Source organism: Schistocerca cancellata, chromosome 5, assembly GCF_023864275.1.
Source record: "Schistocerca cancellata isolate TAMUIC-IGC-003103 chromosome 5, iqSchCanc2.1, whole genome shotgun sequence".
NCBI lineage: Eukaryota > Metazoa > Arthropoda > Insecta > Orthoptera > Acrididae > Schistocerca > Schistocerca cancellata.
Window position 1 is genome coordinate 212,012,776 of NC_064630.1, and position 17,829 is coordinate 212,030,604.

General features: G+C 37.5%; 1 pseudogene; it reads right to left on the minus strand.

Annotated features, from left to right (window-relative positions):
- LOC126189031 (aldehyde dehydrogenase 1A1-like) overlaps positions 1–17,829 on the minus strand; it is a 94,779-nt pseudogene that overhangs the window by 1,294 nt on the left and 75,656 nt on the right.

A 17,829-nucleotide genomic window follows, 5' to 3' on the forward strand; every position in this document is an offset into this window, starting at 1 on the left:
TTGTGGTCCCCAGTTTTTATGTTCAGTTTATCATTAATCTCATTACTTTCATCTTTCTTCAGTTTGCTCCCAGTCAATTTCTGTACTTATTAGATTGTTCATTCTATTCAATAATATTATTTAATTCTTCTTCACATTCACAAAGGATAGCAATGTTGTCAGTTAATCATATTATTGACATTCTTTCACTGTGAATTTTAATCCCCCCACTTGAGAACTTTTATTTCTGTTGTTTCTTCAATATACAGATTGAAGAACAGAGGAGTAAGACTTCGTCTCTGTCTCACACCCTTTTTAATCCCAGCACTTCATCCTTGGCCCTCCATTCTTAATTTTCCTTCTCGGTTCTTGTATGTGTTGTGTATTACTTATCTTTCACCATAGCTACTCCTATTCCTCTCAGAATCTCGAATATCTTGCACCATTTTGCACTGTTTCATGCTTTTTACAGATCTACAAATCCTATGAACATGTCTTGATTTTTCTTAAGTCTCACTTCCATTACCAATCATGTCAGAACTGCCATTCTGGTGCTCTTACTTTCCTAGAACCAAAGTGACTGTCGTATAACGTATCTTTAGTTTTCTTTTTCATTCTTCTGTATATTATCCCTGTCAACAACTTGGATCCATGAGCTGTTAAGCTGGTTGTGTGATAGTTCACAGACTTACCTGCCCATGCTATCTTTGGGATTGTAGGGGTGATATTTCCCTAAATGGTCAATGGTATATCTCCAGCCTCATAGGTTCTACATGTGTCTCCAGCCTCTTAGGTTCTATGCAACAACTTCAATAGTTATTTGGTAGGCTTTTCCCAGAAAGGTTTTAGAAATTCCTAAGGAATATTATCCAACACATCTGCCTTGTTTGACTGCGGATCTTTCAAAGTTCGGTTAAACCCAGAATCTGATATTGTTTCCCATATGTCTTCCACATCAACTCCAATTTCTTTTTCACCTTTGTAATCAGATAAGTACTCCCCATTGTAGAGGACTTAAGTGTACTCTTTCTATGTTCTCACTCTCTCTTCTGTGATTAAAAGTGGAATTACCTTTGCACTCTTAAAACTGACACCCTTGACATTTGTATATGCTGATTCAGTCCTTCTGATAACCATTTCTTTTTCAATTTCTGCAGATTTTTCTGCAGCCATTACACCTTCCTGCACTTCCTATTTATTTCATTCCTAAGTCTGTTACACTGCTGTATTTCTGAGTTTCCCTGAACATTTTTGTATGCTCTAACCCAAAAACACTATTTTATTTTATTGATAGTACATACACATGGAAGACAATGTATAATACAATTAGTAATACACAACGTGGCCAGCGGCTACCAGTTCCAACAGGCTCTGCACACAACTGCTGCTGTGTTAGCAATCTTAATGGCCTGTAGCGGCTGAATCAAGCATGAACATCACTTGCCATTGTGGAGCAGTGCACACATACAGTTGTTCGTTACAGCATTGTACTTAATTCTTTCCATGTTCAGTCGAAGTATTTCTTCTGTTACCAAAGGTTTCTTCATTGTCACCTTATGTTTGCCTTTCCAATTTCTATGATTGTGCTTTTTAGAGATGTCCATTCCCCTTTAACTGAACTACTTACTAAGATACTCATTACCACAGTATCTATAGCATCAGGGAGCTGTCAACTTTTTATAGTACTTCAGTACCCTATTTCCTTGCACGTTGATTCTTGCAGACTAGTCTCTTGAACTTCTGCCTGCTCTTAATCATTACTAAATTGTAATCTGAGTCTATGTCTGCTCTTGGATATGTCTTACAGTCTACATTTGACTTCCCCAGGGAAGTGTGTTAGGACCCTTGCTGTTCATGTCGTAGATTAATGTTCTTCTGGAAATATTAATAGCAACCTCAAGATTTTTGCAGATGTTGTAGTTATCTTTACTGAAATACTGTCTGAAAGTAGCTGCCTAAATATTCTGTCAGCAGTTGGTAAGATTTCAAAGTGGTTCAAAGATTGGCAACTTGTTTTAAATTTTTGGAATTGTAAAATTGTCCATTTCACAAAATGAAGAAACAAAGTATTCTGTGAATATAATATCAGTGAGACACAGTTAGAATTGGTCAACTCATACATGCACCTGAGTGTAAAACTTCATTGAGATATGAAATGGAATGATCACATAGGGTCAGCCATGGGTAAAGCAAGTAGCAGACTTTGGTTTATTGGTAGAATAAAGGGGAAGTGCAATCAGTCTACAAAGGAGATTGCTTACAAATCACTTGTGCAACCAGTTCTAGAATATTGCTCAAGAGTGTGGGACGCATACCAAACAGGACAAACAGAGGATATTGAACATATACAGAGAAGGATAAAATGAATAGTCATAGTCTGTTTGATGCATGGGAGAGTGTTGCAGAGATGCTGAAGAAACTGATCTGGCAGACTCTTGAATATGGGTGTAAACTATCATGAGAATATCTACTAACAAAAATTTCAAGGACCAGCTTTAAATGACTATCGGAATATACCGCAAACTCCTATGTATTGCTCACATAGAGATTGTGGGGACAAGTTTAGATTAATTACATCATATTCAAAAGCATTTAAACAATCATTCTTGTCATGCTCCATATGTGAATGGAACAGAAAAAACCCTAATAAATGGTACACTTGGATGTACCCTTTGCCAAGCACATTACAGTGGTTTGCAGAGTATAGATGTAGATATAAACATAGATGTAGAATTCCGTTTGACCCTGATGTAATCAAGTTGGAACCTTCATATGTAGTTCACGGAGAATAAGGTGGTCGATGTGCAGTGGCCAATTTTTGTTCAAAGTGTTGGGCGAGCTCATTCATTTGTTCGGTATGGCAGGCTGACAAGTGTTTGCCACCTTTTGGCCAGCCAGTGACAGTATCAAGGTGCACACCCTGAAATCTTTTGCAAATGATTTTATAATAACTATTCAGTAAAAAAAATCATTTTTGCACTACTTATATCTTTATAAGTCAGGTTCATGATGATGGGCTCATCATTTTGTTAATCGTCATGGTTACTGCGATATTTACATGAAAGTAACAAACTGCCCAAAATTCAAAAAAGTTTGCAATCAAAATTTGGGGTCTCCATGATTTTGCAGTTGGTGCAAATTACATAATATGTTGAAACTTCCTGGCAGATTAAAACTGTGTGCTGTACTGAGACTCAAACTCAGGACCTTTGCCTTTTGCAGGCAACATAATATGTTGTAACTTATGAAATTTAGCTAACATATTGAATTTTTGTTTAGACTTGTCTGGAGGTCCCTATCTCTCACCAGTCTCAAGAAAATTGTTCTGATGTAGCACAGTCATTTGCAATCAAGCTGTGCCAGGGATGAATCCAGAATGAAATACCCACAACATTCCTTATATTTCATAAATGGTTTGAGATATCAAAATGAGATTGTGTTATTATGCAAAATTTTATTATCTAATGTCTTAATCCAATAACTACAGACTTTTTTGATGGAAGAATGCAACTTTTAGGGCCATTGATAGATGGTGAAATGAGAAATGCTGTGGGTCTTGGAACAACATAAGTGAAGGCAGCACATGCTTATTTTTTACTGATATTGCAGTTTTTTAATAAACTACTGAGCTTACTTTTCCTCTGTTCCTCAGTTAATAAACTTAGTAAACCACTGCTTCAGAATTCTCTTGTAATTGCGTCTGCACAACATATTAGAGAGGTGACACTGTGTAAACTCTGTTTTGTTTTGGCAGAAGAAGCAAATTTTAACATGGCAAGAGAATTGTGTCAGTTTTGCTTAAAATTCGCCAATTCATGATGCTTCTCTCAAAGTTACAAATGGTTAACAAGCCAAGCCAAAATAAACTGCTGCATTTTCAGGGGAATTCCTCTCAGACACTAATCAAAGGAGAGAGGACAGATCTTTCTGAATGGTCACCATGCAAGTGCAGGCTTGGAGGGGCTCCACTTACTATTTTCAGAAAATGTGAGCTTAGGCTTCAGTTTAGAATGGCACTTTCCTTCCAGCCCTCAGCGTTTCCCCCACTGTGCCTGCGCATAACTCCCACTACTACTGCTCACCCCACATGTGCCCTGCCGACTGCTCATCTACTGACCATGGCATTTTACATGTACTCTACCCCCAAGCTGTTCCCTAATATATCACCCCCTCTTCTGATTTCTGAACCATGTATTCACTGTTACTAGTTGACATTTATTACAGAACTCAATTAGTCTTTCTCTTCTCCGATTCACACTACCAAGCCCATATTATGGAGTAAGTCTGTCTTCTACTCTTTCCCCTATTATTATTTTCCAGTCCCCCTTTACATGCTATATTACCCATTCAATATCCTCATATTTTTCCCCTATTTCATCATCATCTGTTTACAGTATCACTATGTGCAAAGTGTCATCAAAAAGTAATGGTAATTTTTGTTTTTCTTAAAGAATCTTTATTTATTCATCAATGTCAACTTTGTCTGCTTCAAGGCAATCCCCTTCAGGTATCATACACTTGCACCAGTACTTTTTTTGATCTTGGCAGCAATTCTGGAACTGACTTTTTGTTATGATGTTTAACACTTCCAGCAAATCTGTTTTCATCTCATGAATTGTAGCATTTTTTCATGGTTCTCTTCACCTTAGGAATAGAAAGAAGCCACAGGGGTGTTGTGTCTGGCAAATAACTATGTGTCTTCAAATAACTATGTGTTAAATGAAGAACATAGGTCAGCTGCACAGGTAGGTCATGCAACTAAATCGCCAGTTGGAAGGAGCGTTAATCTGACATGGTGTGGATACTAAACATTTCAGCAGTACATAAGAATGGATCACTTTAGTGTTCTATATGCAGTCTGCTTTTTAAATGTTCTACACTTTTCTAGAATTTTTCCAATAAACCAAAGTTGACCATCCTCCTTCCCTGCTACTGATTTTACACATTTGTTCCATTTTATATCACTTTGCAATGTTACACGTAGTTATTTAATCGAAATGAGTGTGTCATGCAACACACATCTAGTACTGTTCTAGAAAATTAGAAGATTGTTTTTCTTTTTTAACTGCATTAATTTACATTTTACTGCATTTAGAGCAAGCTGCTATTCGTAACACCAAACAGAAATCCTGTCTAATTCATGCAATGATAACGCGTTCCCACACACTACAGTGTCATCAGCAAATAGTTGCAGCTCGCTACTAAGTCCATCAAATAGTATGTCTGTTGAGAACAAAAGCAGTCCTATCATGTTACTCTGGGGTGCTCCAGATTATAACCCTCATATCTAACAAATGCTCACTGTCATGGACAAAGTATTGAGTTCTATTACTTAAGAAGTCTTTGAGCTATTCACATATCTTAGAACAGTCTACTGTGGGGTGCTGTATCAAGTGCTTTCCCAAAACCAAGGAATATGGAACCTGCCTGTTGTGCTTCATTCATTGTTCACAGGATATCATGTACAAAAAGGGCAAGCTTAGTATCATATATATGATACTTTCTAAATCCATGCTGACTTTTAGTCAGAAGCTTTTCTGTCTCAAGGAAATTTATGATATCTGGACTTTTAATATGCTCAATAATTCTGCAGAAAAGTGTTGTTAAGGATATTAGTTGGTAATCTTGCAAGTCTTGTTCTTTTACCTTTCTTTTATATAGGAATCACTTGCACTTTTTTCCAGTCGCTTGTCACATTGCGTCAGATGAGAAATTCATGATAAACGCAAGTTAACAAAAGGGTTAATGTCAAGAGTGCTCTCTGAAGAAATGAATTGGGGTCCCACCCAGAACTAGTGACTTATTTGTTTTAAATCTTTCAGCTGCTTCTCAGTGCAAATTCAAAACTTCAGCTTTCCTTTTTCTGTTTTCTATTGCCACACCACAATGTTCAATGAGTGACTGCATAGAAGCCTTTGAACTGCTTGGTGATTTTATGTAGGACCAGAATTTTCTCAGGTTCTCAACTATATTTTTTGCTAATATATGACAGTGATATACAGGTTGTTACAAAAAGGTATGACCAAACATTCAGGAAACATTCCTCACATGGAAATAAAGAAAAGATGTTATGTGGACATGTGTCCAGAAACGCTTAATTTCCATGTTAGAGCTCATTTTAGTTTCGTCAGTATGTACTGTACTTCCTCGATTCACTGCCTGTTGGCCCAATTGAAGGAAGGTAATGTTGACTTCGGTGCTTGTGTTGACATGCATTTCATTGCTCTACAGTACTAGCATCAAGCACATCAGTATGTAGCATCAACATGTTAGTGTTCATCACGAACGTGGTTTTGCAGTCAGTGCAATGTTTACAAATGCAGAGTTGGCAGATGCCCATTTGATGTATGGATTAGCACGGGGCAATAGCCATGGCACAGTACGTTTGTATCGAGACAGATTTCCAGAACGAAGGTGTCCCAACAGCAAGATGTTCAAAGCAATTTATCAGCATCTTAGGGAGCACAGAACATTCCAGCCTATGACTCGCGACTGGGGAACACCTAGAACGACGAGGATACCTGCAATGGACGAGACAATTCTTTGTGCAGTTGACGATAACCCTAATGTCAGCGTCTGAGAAGTTGCTGCTGTACAAGGTAACGTTGACCACGTCACTGTATGGAGAGTGCTACGGGAGAATCAGTTGTTTCCGTACCATGTACAGTGTGTGCAGGCACTATCAGCAGCTGATTGGCCTCCATGGGTACAATTCTGCGAATGGTTCATCCAACAATGTGTCAATCCTCATTTCAGTGCAAATGTTCTCTTTACGGATGAGGCTTCATTCCAATGTGATCAAATTGAAAATTTTCACAATCAACATGTGTGGGCTGACGAGAATCCGCATGCAATTGTGCAAACACGTCAACAACACAGATTTTCTGTGAACATTTGGGCAGGCATTGTTGGTGATGTCTTGATTGGGCCCCATGTTCTTCCACCTACACTCAATGGAGCACGTTATCATGATTTCATACGGGATACTCTACCTGTGCTGCTAGAACATGTGCCTTTACAAGTACGACACAACATGTGGTTCATGCACGATGGAGCTCCTGCACATTTCAGTCGAAGTGTTCGTACGCTTCTCAACAACAGATTCGGTGACCGATGGATTGGTAGAGGCAGACCAATTCCATAGCCTCCAGGCTCTCCTGACCTCAACCCTCTTGACTTTCATTTATGGGGGCATTTGAAAGCTCTTGTCTACGCAACCCCAGTACCAAATGTAGAGACTCTTGATGCTCGTATTGTGGACGGCTGTGATACATTACGCCATTCTCCAGGGCTGCATCAGCGCATCAGGGATTCCATGCGAAAGAGGGTGGATGCATGTATCCTCGCTAACGGAGGACATTTTGAACATTTCCAGTAACAAAGTATTTGAAGTCACGCTGGCACGTTCTGTTGCTGTGTGTTTCCATTTCATGATTAATGTGATTTGAAGAGAAGTAGTAAAATGAGCTCTAACATGGAAAGTAAGCATTTCCGGACACATGTCCACATAACATATTTTCTTTCGTTGTGTGTGAGGAATGTTTCCTGAAAGTTTGGCCGTACCTTTTTGTAACACCCTGTATATAATAACATTGCATTACATGTTTATTTAGGCAGTTTTAGTGAATTTTTATATGATTTTAGCCATTCAATCCTCATGTCAATTTCATTCAATGAACATCTTATAAACATGACTTGCATGTAAACAGACTAGCACTACGATGGACTCTCACTTTTATTGTGATGCACTGAATCTATATAAATTGACCTTCAGCTCAGTTTTGAATTGTATAAAATGCCAACTGAATTAAAGACATGTTGTCACTTTGTAGCTCAATTGCAGCCATGATAATTATAACACAAGCCACTATTTCAAAGGCAAATGCCTCAGCTGAAGGTGAGCAGTGAGTGGCAGACAACATGAAGGAGAGACTGGCAAACATTGTGCTGCCCAAGCTGCAATATCATTTCCATTTAAAATAATTTTACTGCAGTGACACTGATGTGAGCCACACTGGAATTTGGACCAATCTGTGTGCTTGGATTATATGTTTTTATTTGAGCTACCAGTAAAAATAGCGAAAAAAATACAGCAGAAGTGCATAATTTTGTCATAGGATTAGTCGGTTATCTGTTTCATTATTTAATGAACAAAACAGCCTAGATGACATTTTATTAACTGTTTACAGTAGTTTTGACCAAATTCGGCTATCTCAACATTTAACACTAAAATAGGGGACTGTTACTATCACCACTGTTAGCTGGTGTGTTTCATAACACAACCAAAAAATTTAAAAAATACAAATCATTAGGAAGATCTCATTACGGTATCATAATGACTTGTTTAGCACAATGGGACACACAAAAATAATTCACCAAATCAACATCATTATTGTTGACAACAGTAGCATTGATTCATATTTTTAGCAGCTATTGGTGGCAAGAGTAAGACTTACCAGACATTGCCAGCTTCCAGAGCATTAGCATACATCAGAGCATTATTAATATTTTTAGTCACAATTCCAGATGCCAGCCCATAAGTAGTATTGTTAGCTCTTTCAATGGCTTCTTCCAGAGTTTTGAATTTTATAATACTTTGTACTGGTCCGAATATCTGTAACATTTTTTTGTGAAGTATTCAAATTATATTTTACAATTTTAAAAGCGTATTGCAATTTTTCTTTTTACATTTGGGTAAGTTTTTCCCAAACAGATATGAACATATGTATAAAATTATCTAGAAAATAAGAGAAAGATATGAAAATCAAACATAAGACATTTATTATTTGTTGTTAAACTTTCTGTAGTGTCGTAAACATTCATGTGTTACCACCATTTATCAAAACCTATAGATTATTTGCACAGAAACAGGAAAATTTGGTAATCATAGACAGACTTCTACATGAAAAACTTAACCTTTCTGAGTAGTCCACAGATAGGCAAGTTTCAGCTACTAAAAAATATAATGTTATGATGTTCTTACCTCCTCTTTTGCAATTTTCATGTCATCAGTAACATTTGAGAAAACTGTTGGCTTGATAAAGTAGCCAGTTCTACCTATACGTTCTCCACCACATTCGAGATGGGCTCCTTGTTCCTCCCCTGCCTTAATGTAGCCCAGAACCTTATTCATCATCTTTTCATTAATCTGAAAAGAATTTTCTTTTTTAGATACGTAATATAGCACCTACTCTGCTAAAAAGTTCATCACACCTGCATTTTGTTTTTAGGTTTCGTGTTACTGTTTATGATAATTCTTCTGGAGTTTTTCAAAATACATCACATATTATTGAAACAGACCTACAAGTATTACACTTGATAATGATACAGTCTGAACTGGTTCAGAATATTTGCATTGTGACCACAAAAGCTTGCAAGAGATTGTTATTGCCCAATAAATATAACCAGCTTAGCTGGGAATGCAACATCCATAAAATCTTGAAAATGTGTTCCCCTCTTGCCCGACATCGACCTGGACATACTTCAAGCCCACCGGAAACATCGTCATCATCACTCCGTTTCTCCCGCAAACTGCTGGCCTACCTGTCGCTGCATGACCGGTACGCCCAGTACGACGCCCGGCTCACTTCAACGACTTCCAGGTTCAGTGGCCGAACCTTCCTTCATGATGTCTACCCACACAGCTCCCTGACGACGCTGTCGAGCTGAACGTGGTCCGGCACCCATGGACCACCCCTGCCGACACCGTAGTCACCCCCCCCCCCCCCCCATCCGCCTGCCCAGCCTTTGAAGAGTACTCCGTAGTGCGTGTGTGTGTGTGTGGGGGGGGGGGGGGGCTAATGTGGCACCGATGAGGTCGACACCAGCATCGATCTGAGTATCGTCTTTGATGAACTAAGCTAAACATTATCTTTGTGTGCTTCCACCTAGGCAGTTCTTTGTAAGCCTTGCTTGTGTAAAGAGGTGAATAAATTAACTCCTGTTAATAAGGTGTTGTTTGGTGTAACTGACCAGAACGTCCACCTCAAATCTATTCATTACCATAATACTTGTACCACTGCAGGCATTCACCTAAATAGTCAAGGTGACCAAAAGTTTGCTTGATGTCAGAAATATGGGAAGTGTGCTTTACGGTAAAATACTGTCATCAATTAAGGAAAATAGAAATGCATTTAGGAATAAGGTAAAAAAAATCTTACTTCAGCGTTCTTTTTATTCTGTTGCTGAATATCTGCAATTGAATTTGACCTAAAAACTCTGGTACTCTTAGTCTACAGAGTGGCTGTACTGTAGTATGTACAAGTTTATTGTAATATAACTGATGTGAATTCTGCTGTTATCTTTCTGTGTATTATTTTTAATTTTTAGTATTGTTTATGTGCAGCTGACTAAGTTTCTTAATTGTGATATGGTCTGATGAGTTGTGCTGTGCTCAGTAATTAGTGTATTATGACACATAAGCTAATCTGTTCAGCAGTGTTGTATAATTTATAGCTTAAAATTTGTATCACATATCATAAAGTGAAGTTTTGTTCTAAAAATTTCAAGTTTGTCCAGTATCCTTGTATATCTTATACATGTAGGATTCGATGGACTAAATAAATAACTAATTGACACATTAAGGATTGCATGATGGTCGATGGTGGCTTTGATGTGAAACATAAACAATAGATCCAAACGAGAGGGAAATCATGCAATGATTTTATTTGTAATAGGGACAACATACCTATTAAAGAACAGCAGTGAAGGCAGTAAGATTGAGCCTTTTTTGTAAGCCACAACATTGATCACAAATATTCATTTATTCATTTACTGGTTTTGATTGTATCAATTATCTTGACCGTTGATCTAAATACAGAAATGTGCATATGTTATAAAATGTACATAATGGTAAACTAACAACTGTAATAAGCAGTGGCATAATATACATAGACTGGAAGCTTAGCAAACATACCTCTCTTCCTGAAGTTAATAGAGAAAATTATTAAAATATGTAGCCTTAAGTGTCATTGTCACACAGAGTAAAATCACAATAAAATACACACATCATCAGAAGTTTTGCAATCACCTCAGTTCCGAGAGTTCCGGAACCCGTACAGAAAATTGAAATAGAGATCAACACAAACATGGTTTCTGCTCTTTTCATTCCTCATGAAAGCCACACATTGCATGTTGTACCACCATACAGTGAGACAGACAGAGGTGGTGGTCCTGATTGCTGAACACACCGGTACCTCTTATACCCAGTAGCACGTCCTCTTGCATTGAAGCATGCCCGTATTCATTGTGGCATACTATGCACAAGTTCATCAAGGCACTGTTGGTCCAGATTGTCCCACTCCTCAATAGTGATTCAGCGTAGATCCCTTTTCAATCCATCCCGGGCATGTTCGATAGGGTTCATGTCTGGAGAACATGCTGGCCACTCTAGTCAAGTGATGATGTTAAGCTGAAGGAAGTCATTCACAAGATGTGCACAATGGGGGTGCGAATTGTCGTCCATGAAGACAAATGCCTTGCCAATATGCTGCTGATATGGTTGCACTATCAATCGGAGGATGGCATTCACATAATGTACAGTCGTTACAGCACCTTCCATGACCACCAGCAGTGTATGTCAGCCCCACATAATGCCACTCCAAAACAGCAGGGAACCTCCACCTTGATGCACTCACTGGACAGTGTGTCTAAGGCATTCAGTCTGACTGGGTTGCCTCAAAACATGTCTCCGGCGATTGTCTTGTTGAAGGCAAATGCAACACTCATCGGGGAAGAGAACATGATGCCAATCCTGAGTGGTCCATTTGGCATATTGTTGGGCCCATCTGTACCATGCTGCATGGTGTCGTGGTTGCAAAGATGGACCTCGTTGTGGATGTTGGGTGTGAAGTTGCGCATCATGCAGCCTATTGTGCACAGTTTGAGTCATAATACAACGTCCTGTGGCTGCTCAAAAAGCATTATTCAACATGGCATTGCTGTCAGGGTTCCTCCGATCTGTAATCCACAGGTAGCAGTTATACACTGCTGTAGTAGCCCTTGGGTGGCCTGAGCGACGCATGTCATTGGCAGTTCCTGTCTGTCTGTACCTCCTCCATGTCCAAACAACATTGCTTCCGTTCACTCCAAGATGCCTGGACACTTCCCTTGCTGTGAGCCCTTCCTGGCAATAAGTAACAATGTGGACATGATCAAACTATGGTATATACCATCTAGGCATGGTTGAACTACAGACAACACGAGCCGTGTACCTCCTTCCTGGTGGAATGACTGGAACTGATCAGCTGTTAGATGCCCTCCATCTAATAGGTACTGCACATGCATGATAGTTCACATCTATGGGAGGGTTTAGTGACATCTCTGAACAGTCAAAGGGATTGTGTCTGTGATACAATATCCACAGTCAATGTCTGTCTTCAGGAGTTATGGGAGCCAGGGTGATGCAAAACGTTTTTTGATGTGTGTAATAACCACACATTTCCTGTAATGTTGGGTTGTTGCTTGCATACTGTGCTTACAACACCATATACAAACATCTGAGGGTGGTGTGGCTACTAGACATTGTTGGCCAAGTACAGTTTGCAATGGTGTAATACAAAGTTAGTAGACTTCATCTGCATACAACTAAATTCAATAGAAGAAATGCAGTTAATAGGGAGCTAGAACTATAACATGAGTCACAGTGAAAATATTACTTTAAATTCTGAAGGGTAGCTGCAAGTACATGTATATTCCATATGCAGAACAATAAATTTAACGGACAGCAGCTTGTCAAATGATGAAATATGTCACGGGCACAGTGGGCTACCCAAAAACAGATCTGAGAAACCACTCACAGCAGAGGGCCAAGAGATAATGAAAATGAAGAGAATGTGAAATAAAATTAATTAAAGCTCCAAGGCTAAACAAAAATATGGTAATGACCTATCATTAAGATTACAAAAGCTAGTGTCTAGAGGTAGTCTGTGACATGCACAATACACAAATAAGCAAACTGAAAAAAAAGCAGCATATCAAAACATGATAAAAAGGTTGTGGACACAATAGAATCACTGAAGCCACAGCAAGAAATATGTGAGCAACAGGAGGAGGAGCAGAGTTCTGTCAGGAAATAATACATATAACAGATTTTCATATAGTGGAAAACAGGCTCTGGGTCCAATACAAGCAGTCTATGTATATTACAATATTTAGAAAAATGGAAAACCCTCTCTATAGGCTTGAAACTTAATAAAACCATTGACAAAAACAATCAGAAATATTGTTGATGATGAGGCCAAGAAATGAGGAAATGTTTTACATCACCATTAGATATTACACTATTGTTAGCCCAGCAAAACCTCGCTTTCCATAGTCATTTTGAAGACATTCCATCAGAAAACAGAGAAAATTTCTTAGAATTGGCACAGTTGATGGTGAAATATGAAAGAGCATTATTTAAAACTTGAAGAGTCCACTGGTAGCTCCAAGAGGGCACCTTCATATTTGTCAAAACGTATATAAAATGAATATATTTTTATTTTGGGTGAACATATTACAGAAAAAGTTACTGCAGATACAAAAAAGGCTAACTATTATGTAATAATTTTGATAGCATTCCTGACGACAACAAAACTGACCAAATTAGTCAAATAATTAGATCTGTCCCAATAGAAGACAACATGGTGTAAGTTTGAGAATCTTTCATAGGGTATTTCTATGTTAGGAAAAACTGCAAAAGATATGTTAAAGACATTCAACAGCAACTGCAAAAAGATGATCCAGATACTGCAATGTGCAGGGCTCAAGTTTATGACAGACCCATATAAATCTCAGGTGTACATGGAGAAGTACAACAAAAAACTCTACATCAACTTTTGGCACACAATACTACAGGTACTAAATTTAGTCCAACAATATCCACACTCTCTAAAAAAGACTCTGGATAAAAGATTTGCCAAATTAAAATCCCTGAATAAGTTTTTAGTGAAGGATTGAACTATAATTACAGAGAAGTCTGTTACTTTTGACATTAAAAAATACATTGATTCAGACATTAACAATGATCGACTAGGAAGGAGAAGGGTGAATAAAACAATATTGGGTGATCTATTTCATGATGCTAGATTGTCAACTCAAGAAGCAGTTCATGGATCAATCTTTTAATGTACAGACCAATTTATACAGAAATTGTTACAATGATACATGCCCATGAAGGATGTCATCAAAATTTTCCAAATTGTAAAACAAACTTTCTGCTTGAAGCAACCAGTGATTCTACAGTGAATCCAGAACATCTACCCAATCTGTCAATTTTAGCAGTTGAAAGAAAAGTTTCAAATAAAATAGATTTCAATGACATTTTTGTGAATTTTAGTGAAATAAAGGCACAAAAACATATACTATAATAACATGAATAAACACTACTATCTTTTACTAAAGCTAAAAAGCTAACTGGCATTGTAAATGCACAAGCTTTGTTTCCAATCATATAAAATAAAAGGTAATGGTCCTTTATGTTCTTTATTATTTCTTTGTACTCTACTTGATAGTTGCTGCACTAAATACTGATTCGTATTCTAAATTTCTCACCCACAATTTAAATTATGTGTGTTACAATTACTAGAGCACTTATTTTTTTGTCTATCGACCATTGCATCTATATTATTCATTTGTTGCTAAATGTACCAATTACAAATACATCAATTTCTTAGCAGATCGGGGGCCTGATCTAGCTCTGCCACCTCGGACCTCCGATAGGCTAAATTCACCACTGTAACAGGGATACTGAATGTATAAAAAGGAGGGCTGCATTAATGGTCACAAGTCTGTCTGACTATGAGAGAGTGCCACAGAGATGAAGAAGAAAACGAACTGGCAAATGCTAAAATATGCAATCCATCCCACGAGGAGTTTCATATGTGAACAGAATGAGAAGAAGCCCTAATAATTGGAACAATGGACAATACCTTCTGCCATGCACTTAATAGTGCTTTGCAAAGTGTGGGTGTGGATGTATGTGATTACCCTTCATATTATCCTTCTAAAGACTGATTAATTTCAAACTGTATCATTTTATTATTTGTGTCAAATGGAGAATTCACTGATGAAATTGTAAAGTTGCATAGAAGGTAAGTATTAGTCTGCCATTCATTGCCCTTGCAATTTCCTCTCATTATGTATTAGAAATTACTGTTCCTCAATTGCAGAAATATGCATTAATTGTGGAAAAAATTAATGAAATCCACAGGGGTCTCTGGAATTTAATGCTATACTTAATGTATACAATTTTCTGTGCAATAGAATGATTTATTCAATAGATTGATTTATTACCTGAGGACCTTGAATAATGCCATCTGCCAGAGGATCACCAACTTTCCTTGCTTCAGCTTTTGCTTTTGCTTTCTTAACAAATTCATCATATATATCCTCATGCACAAAAGTTCTTGTTCCTCCACAGCAGACTTGTCCCTGGTTGATGAACAGTGCATCATGTGCTATCTGTACTGCTTCATCAACTGAAACACATGATGATTGTGTTATTATTACTGCTGTTATGACAGTTTTTTTGTTTTTTACATCACATATCAAAGTATTGTCAATACCAAACAAAATGAAAGATGCATTGGGGTATCAGAAGTCACATTAGAGAAGAGATCATTGGAATAACAACTGGGTTAGGCAAATAATTAGCTTTACCAAAATCAGGAGACAATTTCTTCCATAATCAAACTTACTGGTTGTCAAAATATTAAACTGTGTTGGAATAGGCACACCTAAAAGTTGCAAATGATGTAGTAACAGTCTGTATCACTTCATATCATCTCACTGTTCATTGATCTTAAGCATATACTCTACACTTCATATGCAAGTGCTGCATACATCCCAGAGTTACTTTTACCTGTTATGGTTTCATGTTTTACAGTAATGGACAGCTGCACAACATTTTACTGGCAAAATGATTTCTGTACTGTTGGGTGAGGTAGTAGGAATATATACTTTTGAAACACATAACTTGGTTTACTTGAAAGATATATTGTTTATGTATGTAAACCAGTGTTCCAGTTTATCTATATTTTTTGCTTCTCTACATTGTCTGGCTGTGATAAGAGAGAAATCTAACAAGTTATCTGAAAAATCATATTTCCTCTGTCACACTCTGTACATGATAGCACAATCTTCTTCCTCCTTTTTTCTTAAGCCACATTAAATTTCAGTGAAGCAATGCTCAAAACATATGTTTCAAAACACCTTGTATCATATTTACCTAAATATTTCTATTTGAAACAGTTTACTTACTGTCTGCATCAGGAAGTATTATCAGAGGACTCTTTCCACCCAGTTCCAATGATACTTTCTTCAAGTTTGACTGTGCAGCTGCTTTTCCAGCCTAGGCACATTTTGACACCTTTCAGTCCTCAATTATTACTACACTATGTTTAAGTGTAAAAGCAAAATCAGTTTTATGTTCCAGTATGAAGAGCAGTCAAACGCTCATCACACGTACACACACACACACACACACACACACACACACACACACACACACCTATCTGATCTCACAATTGTCATGGATGATAAATCTGTCAGAAATAAGTAGTAGCAATGGTAGTTGGTGTTGTAATGTAAAGTAGTTGGCATTTACATACAAACATTTAATAGTTCTAACACTTTTGTTCAAAATATTAATTCATATCATGGTAAGCACTTGATTAAAACTATTATTGATACATAGCACATGAATGTAATTATTCATTACAAAGTTATTGCAAGTACTTTTTTTTCACTATAATAGCAGTTTGTCAGTAGAAATATGAATACTGGTTCCTTAAATGAACACAGTTTTTTTTTTTTTTTTTTTTTTTCTTTTATCTGTACTGAAACTTTATTGTTCAATCTACTACCATGAATGTTTCTGTGTTTTTGTGCTAAAGCCTTGTATACTTTTTCTATATGGGTGTCATTGCACATTCTTGTATTACAAGAGTGAAGACCTGAGTCAGTTTTGAAATTGTCAGATTACCTTTTTATACTGATTACACTTATCTGTATATAGTGACATAGTAAGAGTAGAATATTTAGATGCTGAAATAAATGTCTGGAGGGTATTAGCTTCGAACTTTTGATAATTATTCCAATAGTTCCTTTTTGTAGACAGAAGATAATTTTCAGGTTGGTCTTGCTATGACCTGAGAAGGTGAGGTCTAGCTTGTTCCTGCTGGGAACAGAATCAAAGAATGCTTGGGACAATGCACGTGCTTCACTGCCACTATCAAGAAGACATGCACTATTATACCTGAAATATTTAACTCTACAACAGGGTGGCTTATTTTACTTTTACAGGGGCTTATTTAGATTCATCTAGTAAATCTTTCTCAGTCTGCCTGCAGGTAAAATAGTCCCCTTCAGTTGCAATTGCATTTACATGTATGTATATTTGCAGAGTAACCAGTAATCACATTTTTATTGCCTGTCCTACACTGTCCACCAATTTCAAATCAAAGCATTTGACAACTTCTTTTAGTTTTATTTGCTGCACATCATCTAAACTCTTTGAGCAGTGGCATGCTTCACATTATTGTTATATAAATAATCAGCATTTGCCTCTACTTCTTTTGACAAGCTAGCACAGCTCATAAGTTCCTCAGCCTTATCATACTTGCTACTCACCATATAGCAGAGATGCTGAGTTGCAGACAGGCACAACAAAAAGGCTGTCAAACAGGCATGCTTTTCACCAAAAAGGCCTTCATCGATATTAGGTAACATACACACATATGACTGTGGTCATGTGTGTGTGTGTGTGTGTGTGTGTGTGTGTGTGTGTGTGTGTGTGTGTGTGTGTGTGTGTTTTGTCTAATTCCAAGTGCCGTAGGGGACCGCACCGCCACTTCCCAGCAAATTAGGGAC